The following is a 21,844-nucleotide window of genomic DNA, read 5'->3' on the forward strand; positions in this document are numbered from 1 at the left end:
ATTTTACAAAAATATGAAATTAAAGCAGAGTTAATGTTTTGTGAAGGTATTAAATGAATGGAAGGCATTTTTTTCAACTGAAAATATATAAAGAGGTGGTGAAATTAATTTGCAAGAAAGGAAGTGAAGAATTTATTAAGAACTGAAAACCCATTTCATTAATAAATGCTAACTATAAAATCTTTATGATGATTTTGCGATAATAGATTTGAAAATGTTCTGAGAAGAGTTTGGATGGAAAGGATTTTTAGTATAAAAGAAAAACATGTTCACAAATTTTTAATAATTATTATGAAATTGCTTATAATATTGTAGAAACAGATGGAGTAAGGATTTCTGGACATATGTTCATAAATCATTTGGTTATATAAAGCATGACCAGCTGCAGGATATTTTGAAGCATTTGGATTAAATGATGGACTAATATGGGTATTACAACTAGCCTATGTGAACAATATAGTAAGTGTGATTATGAATGTCTGGATTACAGAAAAAAAAATAAAAATAAAAAGAAGTAAGGCAGGGGTGTACACTCAGCAGCATTTCACTATCTTTAGTGATGAATGCAGTCCTGGAAAATACAAGTAAAGGATTGGAGGAGGGGAAAATAAGTATATAAACTGAAGCGTGTTTACCCTTATCTAGGGGAGGAATTCATAAAGGTACAGCAACGTGTACACCTTTGTGTAGTCATTGTGATGACCTTTTTGAATTCAGAAACAGCCCTAACAAGGTAGTCTAGCACAAAGACATGCAGCACAATGTAGAGCTAGTTCCTTGGCTGTGCTGAGTGCTAATGAGGCAGTTAAGGGGCGAGGCAAATTCTAATTAGCCATGTGATCTCTCTCCCACGGCCACCTCCAGGAAGTCATGTAAATCACTCGGATGTGTACATCAGCATGGTCAGCCCCACCACATCACAGTAGTATCTATCAAAATTTAGAATGCTATAGAAATTGGTGGGGTGGGGGACCACTGGACATCAGGGAATAATAGCACCATCAGCAATGTGGGGCATAGGGGGTGAGGAAACTACTAGCCACCAGGGAAATGAAACTTGTGTCATAATAGCACATAAACAAGTATGGGGATCAAGGGGGTGGGGAAAACACTACCTAGAACTGATAATACAGTTGCACCATAATGGTACCAACAGAAGTATGGGGAATGGGGGTTAAGGGAAACACTAGCCACGAAGAAGACTACACTTGTGGTATAATGTTATTTAAACAAGTAAGGGGATTTGGGTGGGGAGAACATTAGCCACCAGAGAGACTACACTTGTGGTACAATGCCACTTAAACAAGTAAGGGGATTGGGGTGGGGAGAACATTAGCCACCAGGGAGACTACACTTGTGATATAATGCCATTTAAATAAGTAAGGGGATTGGGGTGGGAAGAATATTAGGCACTATGGAGACTACAACTTGTGGTATAATGTCACTTAAACAAGTAAGAGAATTGCGGTGGAGAGAACATTAGCCACCAGGGAGACTACACTTGTGGTATAATGCCACTTAAACAAGTAAGGGGATTGGGGTGGGGAGAACATTAGCCAACAGGGAGACTTCACTTGTGGTATAATGCCACTTAAACAAGTAAGGGGGTTGGGGTGGAGAGAACATTAGCCACCAGGGAGACTACATTTATGGTATAATAGCACTTGGAAAGTACTGGGATTGGAGGTGGGGGATCCAGTAATCACCAGGGAGACTACACTTACATTGTAATGACACATAAACAAGTATGGGAATTGGGGAGCAGGGGGAAATGCTAAGTAGTTGAAGGGCAGACTCAGGGATAGGTATTAGAACTGTAGTGTGTGTGTGTGTGTGTGTGTGTGTGTGTGTGTGTGTGTGTGTGTGTGTGTGTGTGTGTGTGTGTGTGTGTGTGTGTGTGTGTGTGTGGGGTAGGGAGTTTGCCCAGTTTATTTGTTTTTTTTTTTGTTTTGTTTTTGAATGTGGACTTGAGTTTGTGGGAGAGTAACAGTGGGGAATGCATATGCATGCATGATGCAGCCACTGCAGTTAACAACTACATCCTGCAGATCAACAATAACCTGCACATTGTGATACTAACTACAATTCAGAGACATGCAAATTAGCTGATGATAAAATTGTTCCTCATCATGGCTAAAATGTCCCTGAATTGGAAAATAGCCTTTTATGGGAACAGAGTTTTTAAAGTGAGCCACAAAGCTTGCACTAGGCCTTTTAATGAATCCCCATGTGTATCTTATGGAGATTAAATAGCAGTAATTGCTAAAAATATAAGATGATTAAGAGAAGTGATGAAGAAGTTAGAGAAATGGTTGAGCTATATTGATCTGGCCATCAGCTGAGAAAAAAATAAAGTTTTTTGGAAAATTGCAAAGAAAGCAAAATATATTTTACTGGAAAATAATTTGATATGTTTAGCATTGTTTTGGACCTAATGAAATGATGAAGAAGTAGTGGCAGGAATTGTTAGAAAAGATACAGGAAATAAAATACGGAGTGTCTTAAGGCTAAGTTTTATAAAAAAAGTTTTATCTAGTAAATACCGTAATATTAGGTAAACTGCATTGTTTAGTTTTTATAGTTGCTTTTCAAACAGGGCTAGAAAAAAAAGTTTTTGCAGATTATATTTGCCATTATAAGGGGATCAAAGCTAAACTCTATAAAGTAAAAAGGGCAGTTTATAATAAAGTATAGAAAGGAAGATTACATTGAATAGAGCAGGTGGTGCCTTTTGCTTCTTTATATATTCTCTATAAAGTCATTGGATGTTGAACATTATAAAGTTTGATAAACAGAAGACAAGTGATAAATTCTTAAGTGTAAAATATGTGGGAGAATGCTATAGTTTGTAAAATAAAAAGGATAATGAAGGGGAGAAGAAAACTGTGAGTGTGGAAAATAGATATGAATGAGAGCAAAAAAGTAAAAATGTTATAAAAAATAGTGATGGATTATTACCATATTGATCTGGAGGCAGGGGTAGGACAATATTGGAACGATACTATTGAAAAAAGAATGAAATGCTTTAAAAATTGGTATGAGGATCAGAATGTTAAAAACTGCAAGTGAAAAACTGGTATGAAGAAAAGGATGTTAAAAAAAATTGCCAGTGAAAGGATCAAAGTTATACAAAACTTTAAATGAGAGATTGTGTATTAAATGTGATTTAAATGAAATAATGGAACATGTTCTTAGAATATCCCTGAGTAGTTCAATTGTGGGATAAATTAAAAAGTTTGAATATATGGAGGTAAGAAATAAATACGGAAAATACAGATTATAGGCTTTATGGTGAGAATGATGATAGTGTACGGAATAAAAATGATAAGAGTTCTTTGAGTTGATTATCCAGTAGAGAGTTGATTATCTGAACGCTGATTATCAGAAGCGTCAATTATCCGACGGCAGCCTTCCAAAGTTTTTGGGTAGGAAAAATCATAAAGTCTAAATATGTAAATGTTATAGGTATTTGCTTGCGTGTGTTTTTTGAGCTTGTAGCCTGCGTGTGTGTGAAAAATATTCTTCACTGCAGCTGGAATTGCTGAATGGTTGAATAGTGTATTCCTTGCCTACAGAAAAAAACATTTTAGAAGTTTTTTATCTGGTTCAATTACATGTTTGCTTATCCGAATCGTTTGACTATCCGAACTACCCTAAGTCCCAATTAGTTCGGATAATCAACGGTCTATGGTATTTGATAAGCAATAACAAAAGAATTATTATTTAACAACATTTGGGTTTAGGTGAAATCATAAGGTTGATACGATTTTGATAATGACAAAAGAGAGAGGGAATAAAATCAAAATAATTTTATGGAGTAAATAATTTCACAAGCATTTTGTTAATATTAGTTATTCATCTGTTCTTGTTAGTATTTTGTTTTAATTCTAAATGATATGCTGTTCTTGTATGTTTAGAAGTTTGTAAATAAAGGACCACTATTTTTTTTAATAAGTGCAGCAGGATCCTTTACATCCACCAGAGCTACCACAACTCAGACAGATAATATTTGTTTAACATCTCATCTGAAGGATGATGCACTCAGGAGTGCAGCACTCCCTAATGTTCACTCCAATGTCAGTAAGAGAAATTGAATCTATTCACCTGGGTTGGGAATAGAACTCATAACCTTCTAATCTTCCAACGGTAATTGTGCTACTTGCTGAGCTACTATAACAACAAAATATCAGAGGACTCCAGAATTGACGTTAATATCGTCCGTATGGACTGTACTGTGAGCCCTCTAGTCTTGAATTCTGAAAGGAGCAGGACTGCAATGCACACCATTTCTACCCTTGTTGTTCTGGCCTCACTACTGATTCCTGTAAGATAGAAGACTAGTGAGAATAAAGGGATCATTAGACCAGAATTATGTCAATCAGCTGGAGAAATTTTGGCAAGTGCTAAAGCTATGGAGATTACTCTCTGAAAAGCACTTACAGTGACCTCCAAAACTGATATTTTGCCTCTCCACAACCCCCGTATGAGAGAAACAACAGAGGGAGTAAAGGGAAGACTTCATTGGCTCAGAAAGTAGCTTTCAGCAAATTTACTTTGCAGTATTGTGGTACTCCCAGAAAGAGTGTACATACTATCAATAGACTCCCCTTAGACCATGCTATGCACTAGTAGCCTATGAAATATCGATAATATGCAATCAGTACATATAGATACCACTTATCTGCCAACGTGCTCTTCTCCTGCATGTTCATAGTTTAACCTGCTGTTATTTGTCACAACGGAATAGGATACATCATGGTATGGTACCAAAGAGCACATACCATCATTAGCAGCACCCATTTTCAGTGTCTGATATGACAAACTGCCAAAGCAGTTATACATATAAATCTTTTAACTGACTTGTAAATGTCCTTTAGATGACATATCCTGTGGATCATAACAGTCGTGCTATGAAAAGCTATGATTGGGAAACCTTTAATTTTCTTCTGTACTAAGAATCATCTAAGCTACATTACAATCTGACAGCAAACAGGATGTCCTTTGTATACAGTTTCATGGAAACAGACCAATATAAAATGCAATATATAAGTGGAGGCCTGTACTTTTACTAAAAGCTAGATGGCACTAGTTTTGCCTATGCTCTTTAAAGAGTACCATATGCTTAGGTTAGCTTCTCCACAAATAATTGCATCTTTGGCTTGATTCATTGACTTGTGATTTGAAGTGCTATACTCCAGGTCATGTGTGATCCCTTCCCATTTCTCTGTTGTGTGAAATGACACATGTTGACCCATTTATGCTTGTGTTGCTGCAGGTGGTACAACATAATTAGTGTCTGTTGATTTCCCTATGAAATGTCACTGTACTGTACTCTTCTGTATGTAACATTATTCCCTATAACTTACATTACTGTACTCAATGAATAAAATGCCTGCCTCCAAACCATACCTCTCAACTTGCAGACACTGAAAACAGGTACAAAGGCTCTTGAAAATTAGGCACTTCCATCCAGAAATCTTGACATCTAACTATCATAAAATGTGAATTGCGAACAGCATATTCTCACCTCTAGTAGGAATGTGAGAAACTACTCAGAAGCACGTTTTAAAAAACAGAGTGACAAAATGATGGAAAACTATAAGCACGTTATAAAACAGAAAATGCAAAATATGTAGACTTTAATGAATTGTATTGCAAAATTCTACCATACAAGGTCATTTATTTTTGCTTCTGAAAAAGGGAGATGCAAGATGTATGTCCTCTTTCTTCAAAATTATTAATGCCACTGGTATGTTGGTCATGCATTGTGGTTTCTGTGTACTAGATACCTTCACAAATCACATGTGATGAATCAGAAAACTGTGTGAAGGGGTCAGTCAAGCCTGTGAACAGGATACCCTTCAAAAAGTAGACACATCATTTGCAAAGATAGATCAGGCCTAAAAATAGGTATGTTCCTCCAAACTAGGGCCAGTTGAGAGGTCTGCGTAAGCATGTAAAATGATCTTGAACCCTGTTTTGTTACTGAAGGAAAATGAAAAAAATACAGACCGAGGTTTACAGCCTGATGCACATAGATACAGCCATTTCTGACTGCAGGAGGCACTTGGAATGGTAGACATTTTTAATAAAGTTAAAAGATTATACACAGTGGTTACTATCCTGTCACTCTTTGCGGACCACTTGCACTATAGTCCAGGGACACTGTTGCATGGCATGCTACATTATAAACTGGCCCAAGCAGGTGCTCACTGTAGACTTTCAGTCATGGAGTGCCTGACATAGTGAAGGCTGTTTTACGAAGGTAATGGCTTATGTGACTTATATTCTGAATAAAACTGGAGATCTGTCACACTAAGTATTAATGTCATATCTCTTTGTTATAAGAATAGTCTGCTGCCATGTTGTAAAGCTGTAGTTATATTATTTATTCATTTTTATGTTGTTTATATCAGCATCAGGCAGTGCATGTTGAAGCTTGGCAGTAGTTATCTCAGATCACTTTATGACAGGCCAGGAATGGTATTTAAATTACAGATTTCATAGGATCATATGAAATACAAAGTAACTGAGCCTTGTGACCATTTATGCTTTGCTGGTACCCTCTCTTTGACAGCACTTCCTTTTTTGAAGACAGCTAGGTCAGTTAAGCCCGGGGTGAATTTTTGAATACCCATCCAGTCATCTAGTTTACATTTGGAGGAAATTAATGTATCACACTCTTTCTCTTATAGGGGGTGTCTATTTCAGAGGTGGGTCCATAATATGACAGAAGGTAAGATATAGATCTCCCCTCAGGAGTCTGTAAGATACTGAATAAATGGACAGTGCTTCCAGTCTTTTCTGGTAGCTTAGGATTTTTAACCCAATGGTTTCCTTAGTTAAGATCTTCTGGAGTGTTTCTAGCTCCTTGATTTGTCTAGTGTGGTACATCTCAAAGGGGGCATTGTATTCAATAACTGGCCTAATCAATGCTAAATATAAGGGGACAATGAACTCTTTAGATCTGGATGATTTTCCTTTAGCAATTAGCTACATTAAGTGGAAGGATTTTCTGATACTGTCATTACATGCTGATCAAAAGGGGAATTATCAATGACTTCCAAGGTCTCTACAACTCTTCCATTTTTGACTGTGATATTGTGGTGTTGTCTATGTTGCATGCTGGAGGATGGGATATTAGTAAATTGGACAATATTGCACTTCTTAGCATTTAATATGCACCCATCATTAACACACCAAGTATTTATGGATGCAAGTTCTTCCTGAAGGACTTGGGCATCAGGAGTGGACTTGACAATGATTCCCATTTTGCAGTTGTCTGAAAAACTTGCTTAGCCAGTCTTGGTTCATGGTCTGGAGATCAGGAAAGTAAATGCTAAGCAAAAGATGTCTCAGCACTGAGCCTCTATGGGACACCGCTGGTGGGTCTATATTACATTATTGAAGTTTCAAAACTTTGAATCTGATATGGTCAACACCATATGATCGAAGTCTTGAAACTTCAGATCTTTTAATGGAGATCTCTGTACAGCGCGGAAAGGGAAGATTTCCCTTTTCTGCACAGTAGTGTGATCTTGGAGTTGGTATATTTAAGTAGTGGGGGGTGTGAGGGCACAGCCCCCCCACATGGTGGGTGCAGGGGTGCTTGCCCCCCTGCTTAGAGCATTTAAATAGTTTGTTTTCATAGGTTGTTGTGTTTTATTACATTTTTGATGTTTCAAGACTTCGATTATATCGTGTCGACCATATCAGATTTGAAGTTTTGAAACTTCGATAATGTAATATAGACCCCTGCTGGTTACCTCCATATTCTGTGATGAGGCACCTGCTATCTGCACCATGTTATATTATTATATGGCCCCTATCAGTTGATTGAGTTTTCAGGAACTCGAACTCCATATGGTTGAGACCATATGATCGAGTTTTTGAAAAGTCAAAGTTTTTTAATGAAGATCGCAGTATAGCTAGAATCAGGAAATTTACCCTTTTCCTCACTGTAGTGCAATCTTGGAGTTGGTATATATAATTTACAGGGGGTGTGGGGGTGTAAAAAAGGTAGAGTTTTGTGTTTTTTTGGATTTTTTAGAGTTTTCAGAAACTTTCATCCTTCTTATTAACTGTTGTGCTGGTGACAGATTGATGTCCTGCTATAGAGCATTCCTGTATTCCAAAATTTCAAGACTGATGCCCTGCTATAGAGCATTCCTGTATTCCAAAATTTCAAGATCACAGTCTTCTTAGTTTTGGTTACAGCACATATTAAATTCCATGACAACGCCATATTTCATGCAAGCTTACTAGAGCCAAAGAAATTAGAAATGTCATAGGTAAGTCACTTCCGGACCATGCCATGTGTGTAATTGACACTAGATTCAATTTTACATGCATATGAAAAAAATGAATTGGAAACAGAAATCAAACTCAGCTTTTTAAAGGTGTGGATAAACCTTCTCAAATCTGTGTTACAAATCCTTCAATGCACTGTAAAAGAGTTATGCATATACTTATAAAACTGTCTTTAAACAATGGTACTCTATTCCTATTTGATACTAATTGAAAAATGTGGTCATCTAAAACTGAATTAAAGCATTACATTGCTAAGAGTTGGCTCTGCCCATGTTCTTTCTCACGTTAACATCAACCACTTAATATGGCTTGATACCCAACTTTTCCATAGAACTAACAACCTATAGCTGACATCACACCAACCTGGAATTTCTCTTTGCTCAAAACTTCACAATAACAACCCATATCTTATGTACCCCTACTTAATATTCGGATGGAAGATATCCTTCCCTCTTCATTAATGATACTTATCGCTTCCATCCTATGATTTTCATCATCCCTTATACTGTTTTCTTTAATTATTGTACATACTGGCTCCAAGCCAAATAGTCAGCCTGAAATCCTACCAATCAATTTACTCTTTAAAACTAATGATGCTCCAATATCTTTGGAAGAATTACTACACATCTAATAATGGAATATGGTCTATTGTAATCTTTGTTCTATTTTATTATACTAAATACAAATAGTTCATGTGTTACTTTTCTCATCTGTTAATATACTATACTGTAATGTCTGCTAATGCAGTGTGAAATTGCACTCATCTTTACATTCTGCATTACAATACTTACAGTGCAGTGCAGTGCATTGTCCAATATGTATTTCATCCCTACTTCATCCACAGGTTATCTATTACCTTGTTCTGCAACTTGTATTGTGATAATTTTGCAGCTTTTCTTCCTAGGCTTCTGCTGAAAGGGGGTTTTATGTCCAGTCAGACTTTCCTGGAAAACACATGCAATAACTAAATATGATTTTTAATTAATTTCTTGGTCTGAAAAAAACAGCACTATTTCATGCATTTGAGAATGCCTTGTTATATTACAAAATGACATGCCAGACACAGTGTATGACATATCCTAGAATAAATGAATATTTTCTGTTTGGCTTTTTATAATTTCTCTGTTGGTCTACGCAGAACCAAAGCTAGGTCAATTGACACCTGGTTTAGTTACCCAACTGGCACAACCCTCAACTTGTAGTTGACAAAAAAGTCCTCCCACAAACAGAAAAAAAAAAGGAACTGGTGTTCCCATTTCTACAAATTTCAATAAATATTGTGCTCAGGTTTCATGGGCATGTCAAATCTTAGGTTTATGAGATGGTGAATGAACTATAATTAACTCTAAAGATATCGGTAAGCATGTTGGTGGGGAAGCTAGTTAAGTAGTTCATTATGCAGACTATCTAGAGTTATGCACATCTCTCAGGAGTATCTTATTTCCCCATCTATCTATCTAGCTGACTGTCTATTAAAGGGTTCTGCTGTATGACACATTAAATATCTTACACTGTATGCTTGGAGTATGCTTCACCCTCCCCATGTATGACCTTCCTCATGTGTGCTTACCCTATTCCTGCCTCTAACCCCAACCCCTACACATTACTATATGTAAAACTCTTTCCACAAGAATACAGCTATACAAGGTGTTCAGACACATTTAACATACACATACAAACACATACACAACACTGAAGCTTTACGCTTACCTACCCCTAACTCTATCCCTAACCAGCAAATACTCACAAATCTACTCTGATCCCTAATTCTGAAACTCAACATAGATTACCACACATGCACAAAACTAACACTAACCCCTTAAATGCTCCTTATTGTAACCCTAACTCACAGACACTGCAGTACACACACACACACACACACACACACACACACACACACACACACACACACACACACACACACACACACACACACACACACACACACACACACACATACCCACCATTAATACAAACCAACTTCCTCTTTCAGCAAAATGGATATTCAGCAACATGGACATTCAGGACACTATACATTGTCCAGGTCTTCGCATTTTCATAGCAGTGATCTGTGAAGAGCAACACTATGTGGATGTGCAAAACCCAGACTTTTTGCAAAAGGAATTGTTGTAAACATGCCTTCTATCTATACAGCTTACATACTTGAAGCATAGGTGATAGGGGAACAGCTACTACATTCATAAGGGACCTTACACATATGCATATGAATACTATTTATAGACATGAATTTATAATGACCTCATTAGCCTATTAAGCATGTAAATAGCCTTGAACTTATGGCAGTAAGCAGCGGTTTTCCAGCAAACTATGGAAAGGTAAGGGGAGATTGGCTGGTGCTTGTGCATACCTGGACATATTACTGAAAGAGTCACTTAGGTAAAAATGTAATTTTGGTGCTTGTGCATGCCTGGTCATTTTACTGAAGGGGTCACCTGGATGAGTGTTCCATTTTGGTGCTTATGCATACCTGGACCTCCTTAAGGGGGTGCTTGGGTAAATGTTTCATTTTGGTGCTTGTGCTTACCTGCACATACTCCAGTGGTGGCTGGTGACTTCAAATCAAAGTGGGGGGGGGCTGCAGGCGACAGCTGAATGGATGGGGCCAATGGTAAGGGGTGTGACCAACTAGAAAGGGGTGGAACTATGCTCAAACCCACAAGAACTGGGACTTTAATAAAATACACTGCCCTTGGTGCCAAACCATCATTATGAGAGTCTAATCAAGACAAAATGAAGTGTAGAAGAAAAAAATATTTCAATGCATAGGCTACATGACAGGTTAATAATATCTAGATGGAAACAAAAAGGTTATGAGGCATGAAAAAATAAATTACTTTTTTAAATACATTACTGGAATGCCAGTCAAAATCAAGTATAAAAAAACAAGCAACACTAAACTCAAACCACTTCTCCTTGCACTTCAATTCTAATTATAATTTATATTCAGCTTTATAAAAGTACCAAGTAACATACTGAAAGTAGAAATCTCTGTAACACTGCCACTTGTAAAAATGTTTCTTATCCAAAAAAGACCTGCTGCCTGACAACAATTATCTACTTGTTTCATGGTGAAAACATGATCAAAGTAAAAAATGAACACCAAGCAAGAAACAAGCTCAAGATAAATAGCTTAAAGGATGACTGCACAGGTTAAGGACCGCACATGATAGATTGGCATTCTGTTTAGTTTACTGGTAAAGCCTGCAAAGATGACTGCAAGTCTCCAACAAATTTAGTGAGCTTCTGAAAATACTGTAATCCTGTCCTTTATTAGAAATACTGTCATATGCATTTCAATACCTAAGGCTTATATGTTATCTAGTTATGTAAATATTCTCTGCATGGCAAAAACAAAAAGGCTTTCAATATTGGTAATTCTTTAACAGTATGCTTATTAAAGCTTACTTGCATCTTATAATCTCAGACAAGCTTACCTGGTGGTCATTAAAACATTGCTACTTAAACACAGAGCAACTGGCAGTGCAACAACATGCATTTTCTGAATAATAAGAAGCATAAATCAACAGTATAAAATATGACCGAAAGCCAGAGCATTCTGCAAAATCAAGGACAGATGAAAAGCCACTTTAGCACTTGTGTCTACCTTAGATGGTGGGATACTCTGCACACTTACACTGCATAACTGCTCCTTGCCTTGCTTGGACACATCCAGAGTCACTACATGGGGGAGTAGGGTGCAACAAGTATGTCACAATTTGAAATGCCTCTGGGTGATGGTGATGGCCCTGACACATTTGTCATACCTCTCGGCCTCAGAGCAAGAAATCTGGACAAAGCCATAAACAGAATTGAGACAAATGCCCAAAAATAACGACAATTTTAAAATGTCGCTCTTATAAACTTAGAAAGATAATAGAATATTAGGTCTTACATTAGTATGAATTTTCTGAAGGGTATGAAATCTGAAACGCAAATGTCTGTCATTATTTTCTAACTTCAGTCTTTAATGATTTGCCACTAATTTGCCAGAAAAACACGCTTTTATGAAATAATGGACCAAAAATGTGATGCAAAAATATAAAATAGCCACACAATGCAGCTGGGAACCTATTAAAGAAGGGACACTTGTAATCTATAACTCTGAGAATTACAATTATTTATTAATTGTAAACCCTCCACATTTTCTTCCAAAATTGCTATTTTGCAGGGGGATTATTAGGGGGAGAGCAACATTTTGAGCCAAAGACGGGGTCAGTTGAGAGGTTTGGATATACCTAATTTTATAAAGTGATTTATTTGCATGTACCCCTTAACCTCTTAACACAGGAAATCTGGACAAGGCCAAATATATTGGGGGAACATACAGACAGAACTAAAAATTGCTGTTGTATAAACTTAGACAGTTGATAGAATAACAGGTCTTGCTTTAGCATGCATTTTCTAAAGGATATGAAGTCTGAAACTCAATGTCTGCCATTATTTAGTTACTTCATTCCTAAATGATTTGCCAGGAAACCACAAATTTTATGAGGAACAAACCAAAAATAAAAAGCGAAAATCTATTCATTCTGTGAAAATCTGGACATTTGAGAGGTATAGTTCAGTCAGGGCTGTCTTTGAGTTTGCCACCCTTCCTCCTTCACAAAATCATGGTTGAATGGAGCCTCCCCCCTGCAGCCATTCCAATGTCCCATTACTTGGCTACTTCACCCCATTTACCACAAACACTGTAATGTGCATACTGCTTTACTTCTACGATGATTTGGATTTCATTTAAATGTTTTATTTTTCATTTTACAGCACAAACACCAATTGACATCTGCTAAACAAAGCAATGCAGCCTCACAATGAAAATAGACTTAGCATTAAAACTTCCCTGCCCTTGAAACTCACATTCATTGAAACAGCATTGAAACCCACATTCAAAGAAGATACATCTATCCAGTGGCAGATAAAGATTAACTTTGGGCTGTTTTCAAATCATAGGCCCCTTGCACAAGAAACATACATGTGTTCTTTGATACACCTTCCTGATTTAATTAAATTATATTCCTTGTATAATACAGTACAGTTGTTACAAGGCATTTTAAATTTATTGTTTTGAACATTTTTCCAGTAAACAATGAAACAAAAAGCATGCACCAATAATGACAAAACTGCCCAATTCAGAACATTTCCATCATAAAAGTCTACTCAAACTTCTACAATCCACCAGTATCAGCAAATATACACAATCTCTGCAGAAGTAAAAGTCATCTAAATAATTTCACATTAAAGAGTTCTGTAACTAATGAAGAGGTTGCTGCTAGCAAACAATTTTATATTTCATTGTTTCATCTACAAATAAAGTGCCTGTTGCCCTTGAGGAATAAATTGCCCATGTTACTGTAAAAAATATAAGCTAGTACTATTTCAATAGGGAATGGATGGCAAACTGATAACAGGTTGATAGTTACTAGGTATCTCCGCAAATAGGACATTCTCTGAACTGCAGCATCCACCCTCTTTAAAAGTACAGCATCAGCAATGCATCGACATACTGTGGGAGTAGGAACCACAGCCTTCTGCAGTGAAAGCAAGTACACTAACTGTTGTGCTATTAACATTGGAAGCAGATTTAGCATAAGCAGCACTAAACTTCTCTTCCCCTGAAGCTCTTAGCTCCTTGTAAAATCCACTCAACGCTTTGTAGCACATGAGCTCAATAAATCTGGAAAAAGCCAAAATTTATTTGGGGGGGGGGACAAAAGCCCAAAAACCAGGGACACATTTTAAACATTGCTTGTATAACCTTGGAAAGTTGTTAGAATAAAATGCTGTGCTACTGCCATGCATTTCACTGCCATGTATTGGCTCCAGGACCCTGTACACTATAGTCAGCACTATATACCACTATGCCAAATCAGCTGTTTCTTAAACAACAGGAAGACTGAAACTTAAATAGCTATCATTTAGTGAATTCAGTTCAGTCCTTAGGTCTCAACCTCTTAGCACAAAATACCTGGACAAAGCCAATAATGAGGAATACAGCCCCAAACACATTCAGTGAATTCAGTTCTCACCATAGCTTTCAACCTCTTAGCACAAAAAAAACTGCACAAAGCCAATAATGGGGGAATACAGCCACAAAATTTCAAGGATTGATCTTATAAACTTAAAAAATTACTAGAATAAAATGTTTTGTGTTACCATGTACTTTCTGAAGAATATGAAGTCTTAAATTCAAATGTCTGTCATTATTTACTGAATTAAAAAATCCAGAAAACCACAGATTTTATGAGGAACAGAACAGAACAAAAATATGAGGCAAAAATCTGAACACTTTTGACTAGTGGTAGTGGGTAGGGAATTGAGGCTCTTGCTACCGGCAGGGTTTGAGCCTTAGTTGCTCTTTCTAGTCACTAGTTATAGTTAACTGGGGCATTTTGCACACAAATCTTGAGTTAAACTGCCTGTGGATTATTATTATCTCCTGATTTTGTATCTGACTTTGATGACGATCATTCCATCATGTAACTGTTGCTGTTATTAGTCTAGGAACGCATTATGATGCTTCATATTTGAACATTGCAGTAGGTAGTGGGAAGCACAGAGCAGATCAGGCTTCTATCAAAACATGTGCATGTGATCTAAAAAAAATAATATTAGTCACTACGTGTTACTGTGTATTTAATGCAGCATTTCAAATGTAGCTTTGATACTGATCTGGCAACAGAGATGCCTTTTTAATAGTGCTCATCTAGCCATGTTCTTTGTTGCTTTATACATGCGTGCCCAGTATCTAATTGTGCATAATAACAAAGGATACTGAAGTTCTATGACAGGATAAGGAATAATCCTAAAACAGATATTATATTACAGACATGCCTGGAATTTACATTAACTTTACATGACGTTTACTTGTTTCACTGCAACACTAGACATCAACATTAGTTTTCGTGGTTTAAAACATATACCAAATTTGCTTATTGTTTAGGTAGAATGCTAGGGTGACTTATAGATTTTTAAGCATTTTAAAGTGTATTATGTTCGACTGTAGATTTAGTCTGGGACACTCCCCCAAGTCCCATCTCTTTACCTCATTCTACCTAATAGACTCCTTCTGCATTGTTTTTAGTCATTTTTAATTTAATTGCATTTTTTAAACTGTTTGGTCTAACATTGCTACATACTCAAGTGTGCTAGCTTGCACTGCATTTGAATTGTTTTGACTGCTGCTTTAGCTACTTTTCTGTATATATAAAAAAAAAATACCTTTCATGTAACTAGTGTAGTCCAGATTCAGATTTGCTTTATCCAGGACTGTATGTAAGCCTCTGAGCCCCCCCCCCCAAGCTTTCTGATTTGGAGGGAAGCCTTCTAGCTTATCAGTGGGATTGGTAAGCACTAGGTAACCATCTACCACATAAGGAGTGGTTCTGGCTCAGAAATTGTAGTTATTGGCCGTTTGGGCAGTTTTTCCATATCTTTCAACTTTCTGATTTAAAAGCCCACATTTGCACTTATTTCCCCCCTTTCCTGTAACTAGTTTAGTCCAGATACAGATTCTTACTTTTAGCACTTGAATTTGCTTATTCGTGATCAGCACTTGTTCAGAACTTGTAAGCACTAAATAGCCTACTAATTACTATATCACTCAACCTTCCTCATTACCTAGAGGAAAACAATTTTGGTACTTATTTTCCTCACTTGCTTAGAGAAAAACAGCTATTGTACTCACTTTCCTCACTTATCTAGAGGAAAATAGTATTTTTATTCAGGCATGTCCAAGGGTCAGCTCCCAGTGTTCTCTCCTGTCTATCTGATGAATCTGGGCATCTTGGGGCAATGTAGAAATTGCCTCATGTACACAGACAACCCTCTGTGGTGGTGGTGCTGTGGTAGCGCTGTTGCCTGACAGTAAGAATTTGTCCCGTTCGATTCTCATTTAGAGCGTCTTCTGTCTGGAGACATGCATGAATGGGCGTACCTTCGTTGAAGGTTGTGCGTCAGGGCTGGCAACTCGGCACGTAAAAATCTACTGCCAATCATTAGCAGACTGGAGTTCCGCTGTGGTGACCCCTAACCGGGAAAAGCCGAAAGACAACTACTACTACACTGACAACCCTCTCCTCCTACCACCCAACACTACAACCTGTGAGAGATGCACTTATCTAGCCAAACTGGAGGTAAAGCTCTCTCCAATCAGGACTGAACTTGACAGTCAAGACACTTGCACCACACCACACAAATCACATAGTCTTACTAAATCTACACCACCAAAATCCACACATAGAAACACAAAAACATTCACAGAGGCTCTCAATAATAATCTGCTCAAGCAACAGAGACCTCCAAAGCAGAAATGCAAGGAACCTCCACTCCCCAACACAACCCAAATGACACATAGCCTGCAGACTCAGTGTGCCACTCAGCCACAGCTAATAAGGTGAAACAATGTACCCAACACACTAGTGATAGACAACTTTATAGTCAGGCACAGTGATGTCCCTCTCACCAGGCTAAATAAGGAGAAGGTTACTGTCAGCTGCCTGTCGGGTGCCAGGATCTGCCACATAACCCACGCACTCAGGTCAGTCCACAAAAAGTACAAATATGACTCTGTCATTGTCCATGTTGGTGTGAACGACCTGAGAAGTACCTCCCTGGACTACATGAAAAGAGACAAGGAAGAGCTCTCCGATCTTGTAGCCCAGGCAGGTATGACCCTAGTAAATCCAGAAAAAAGTACTACTATTGCGAGTCCACAAACCAGTTTATTCCAAATGTAAAACACAAGTAAAATTTAGCGCTTTCATGAATGCCAGTTGATTTCATCAGAATAACCCAATAAACATAAAAAAGTATTTAAATAGTATAAGCTTGGCAATGATTGGCTGTTACACCTCACACATTTAAAACTTGTTTTTAAAAAGACATTTACAGAATTTTCAAACAATACAGAAGTATGAATGCTGCAAAAAACAAAATATCTTGCTCAGTTTAAGCAGTTTGCCACAAGAAAACATTACATTAATTTAAATTTGCAATACAGAAACAGGTGTACTTTTATGTTATTTATATTACATAGTCACATTTAAACCCGTGAAGGACATTTAAACATGTCCTGCCATTTCTTTCAGAATAGGTAATATAGTCAAATGGTCATTCAACCCTGGGGGGTAGTTTGCTGCAAGTGTTAATTGCCATAAAAGTTCTTTCTTGTTCAGGACATTTTGCCACTCTCCACCCCTAACATCAATATTCACTACATCTAATATGGCAATTACAGCCACTGTAATCCACACATTGGGTACTATGCTTGTACAAAGCATTTGTTTCCTTTGTATTCTTTATATCATTTAGATGTTCATATAATCTAGTTTTAAACAACCTTTCTGTCTTCCCAATGTAAAAGGATATACAGGAATTACACTTTGCAATGTATACCAGTTTACTTGAATAACAATGACCCCTTGTTGGGTAAACTGTATTCTTATTCTTATTGTCCAAGGATATAGAATTGTCTTGCAATATGTAAGAACAATAGGCACACCTACCACAGGGTCTGCTGCCATTTAACTTGAAATGTTCACCTTGGTTTTTGTTTTTGTTTTTATTTTCCAAAATTACTTTTATATTAGGGCCAATCTTAGTTGTAAATATAGGCTTCTCACCTAAAACTTGAAAGATTTCAATGTTAATTTTAAAGATGCTCCAGTTTTTATAAAGTGTTTCTTTCACTTGATGGTATAGGGGGCTATATTGAACAATGCATGCTTGTTGTAAATCAACTTTGCTCAAAGTTTCAGTGGTATTATCTGTGTTATCCATGCTGTTCAAACCTCTACCTAAAAGGGGGATATATTTTGTACCCCAGTCACTTAATACACCAGAAAAAATTACATCAATAAAGCTAGCAGGGTAGCCCCTCTCAAGAAACATATTTTTCAAACAATTAAATTCTTGAATGACATCCTGTTTTAAAGATGTCTTTCTCGCAACCCTGATGGCTTGTCCCTTAAAGATGCTTTTCTTTTGTGACATTGGGTGGTGACTATCAAAATGTAAATAACTATTACAAAAAGTTTTTTTTTGCGATAGACCTTAGATACAAACTTTTCATGGTCCTTGATTATTTTGGTGTCTAAATAATGAATCTCTTGCTTGTGAAAGTTAAATGTGAATTTTAAAAAACTGGTAGTTTGATTTAGGTATTGCATGAATAGTGGAATGGACTCTGAAGTTCCCTTCCACAAAATAAAAATATCTTCCAAAAACCTACAGTAAAATACAACCTTGGAAAATAATTCACTTTTGAAAACATGCTCCCTTTCCCAGCCCAGCAACACCAAGTTAGCATAGGTTGGAGCACAAGCTGACCCCATTGCTACACTTGACCTGCTGGAAATATTCACCTTCAAAATATATGTAGTTGTTTTTCAAAATTATTCCCATAAGCACACATATTAAACCAATTTCATCAGCGTTTAAATTCGAAGATGTCCACCGAACATCTTCGAAAAAGTTTAACCCTTCTTGCTTTGGAATACAGGAAAACAAATCGTGTACATCAATGGTCAAAAAGTAAGAATCAGCACACCAAAAATCACTTTTTAATTGTCTTAGAAAGTCCCAGGAATCTTTGACCAAGTGTGGAAATTGCTCAACCACGTTTTATTTTTCTATCCACATATATAGCTAAATTATGTGTTTTTGAACCAGCCGCTGCCACAATGGGCCTAAAAGGCAGATTTTCTATGTTTTTATGTACTTTCGGTATACCAAAGATAACAGGAACTTTGGGATATAAATTCAAAAGAAAATCATAATCTGCCTTAGAAATCCTCTGGTCCATCACATACTCATATAAAAAACTGTCTATTCTCTGATAGGAAATGTGTATTTCATTCCTAGAGCATGAGGAATATGTTTCAGCATTGAATAAAATGTCTTTTTAAAAACAAGTTTTAAATGTGTGAGTTGTAACAGCCAATCACTGCCAAGCTTATACTATTTAAATACTTTTTTTATGTTTCTTGGATTATTCTGATAAAGTCAACTGGCATTGACGAAAGCACTACATTTTACTTGTGTTTTACATTTGGAATAAACTGGTTTGTGGACTTGTAACAGTAGTTTTTTTTTCTGGATTTATTTGTGTTTTTTGAGCACTACCACACCACTATTTCGGTTATCAGGTATGACCCTAGCCCTGAGTGGCATTCTGCCATCACCCAGAATGATGCCGCAGTACAAGGACAAAATGATTGACTTCAACAATTGGCTAAGCTTCTGGTGCCATTCTAAAGGGATCCAGTATCTGTCTGCCTGGGATGACATGGTCGACAGACCACGATGCTTTGCCAGAGATGGCCTGCACCTGTCACCCCTGGGATTCCAGATACTGGCTAAGGGTCTTGCCACCCCTATAGTGCCTTTTTTAGGCAAGGTTCAAATGACAAATTCACCACCGTAACAGGAACAGGCAAGCAAAACTGAGGGTGATGCTACTCAATGCTAGAAGTCTAAATCTCAAAATGCACTCACTCGAGGCACTCCTTAAAATGGAGAACATTGATATCTGTGCAGTGACTGAGACCTGGTTCAAGGCTCCAGAGAGCACCCCTGCACTACCAGGCTATAACTCATACCACACTTTTTGGCCATGTAACCTGGACCGGAACACCAAAGGCGGATGTGTGTCCATATTCATTAAAGATATCCACACCTCCAGGCTAGTTGCTCAGCATAATACAGCCGAGGTTATCCAAGTGCAACTAACTCTGGGCAAAACTGCAGTTCAAATTGTAGCTTGCTACAGATCACCCACTACCCCAGGATTCCCACTCCTCTTTTCTCGATGTACTGAAAAATATTAGGGTTCAACCAAACACTCTAATAATGGGTGATTTCTACTACCCCACCATTAACTGGGAAAACTACTCATGTACCAACTCCTTCGCTAAACGCTTTCTGGAATTCATAAACTCCAATGCCCTGGATCAACTTATCCACACCCCCACCAGGGGCAACAATATCCTAGATGTAGTCATTACCAATATGAGTGACCGGTGTTCCACACCTGAAGTCAACACCTCATTGGTCCGATCTGACCATAAGCTAATTACCCTAGATATCCACATCCTGCCTCCACCCTCCATTAAGGAAACCATGGTAAAAAATTTCTCCAAAGCCAACTTCATGCTTCTTAAGACAGAAGTGATGAACTTCATGACACCCATGCAGATGGACAATAAAGTTACGACTACTGAATCCTACACAATTGCACTTTATAAGCACTTACATGAGTGCATGGAGCGTGCTATCCCAAACAGATCCAAGATGCTATCCTCCAAAAAAAGGAAGCCAATCTGGTGGTCCCCTGCCATAAACAAACTGTACAACAGAAGGAAGAAATGCTTGCAAAAGAGAGTAAAATCCCACGAGTGGAGGAGCTCCCTAGTCAGCCTCAAAAAGAAGCTGCAATCCCTGATAAAATTCTCCAAAGCTAGTTACGAAAACAAAATTGCCACTGATTCTAAAGACAACCACAAAGCATCTTTAAGCTCCATGTTGTAAACTGCAGGTTCCCCCTGGTTGTCCGCGTGGTGTGCTGCCCCATTAAAGCCTAGTGCTCCTCATCAGGTTGTCCCCTCCCTGCTGGCCTATCTCACTTGGTATCCCTGAAGCAACAAAGCAGGCCAATTGTGTTGGCACCCAGGAAGCACTCCTATCTCCTCTTGAATGACGGTTTATTGGTGTTTAAACTTTCCATTACTGGCTCATTAAAGCCTAGTGCTCCTCATCGGGTTGTCCCCTCCCTGCTGGCCTATCTCACTTGGTATCCCTGAAGCAACAAAGTAGGCCAATTGTGTTGGCACGCAGGAAGCACCCCTATCTCCTCTTGAATGACGGTTTATTGGTGTTTAAACTTTCCATTACTGGCTCATTAAAGCCTAGTGCTCCTCATCGGGTTGTCCCCTCCCTGCTGGCCTATCTCACTTGGTATCCCTGAAGCAACAAAGCAGGCCAATTGTGTTGGCACCCAGGAAGCACCCCTATCTCCTCTTGAATGATGGTTTATTGGTGTTTAAACTTTCCATTACTGGCTCATTAAAGCCTAGTGCTCCTCATCGGGTTGTCCCCTCCCTGCTGGCCTATCTCACTTGGTATCCCTGAAGCAACAAAGCAGGCCAATTGTGTTGGCACCCAGGAAGCACCCCTATCTCCTCTTGAATGACGGTTTATTGGTGTTTAAACTTTCCATTACTGGCTGTATGTCATTTTGCCTAATTATTTTATTTTATGTTTTTGTCCTCTTGTGGGCTGCACACACGTGACACCAGCTAAGGTTTTTTCCTCTCCTGCCTACCTGCTTTCTAATAGTTACCCCTTCCACCTTTCATCTTTTATTGCTATTCCCCCCTGCCCCTGGTTGATCAACTTCCCCTTGTCAGCCTGCCTTACTACGGCTGGAACATCCAACTTGCCTTGCCTTTCTGTTCCCTCACTGTCTCTATTTTTCTTTCCTGGCTGTTGCACTCCTTTTCTCTCTTTTTCCTACCTTATG

The sequence above is a fragment of the Protopterus annectens genome, chromosome 3.part0 (genome assembly GCF_019279795.1).
Source record: "Protopterus annectens isolate FY-2018-M chromosome 3.part0, PAN1.0, whole genome shotgun sequence".
NCBI classification, from domain to species: Eukaryota; Metazoa; Chordata; order Ceratodontiformes; family Protopteridae; genus Protopterus; species Protopterus annectens.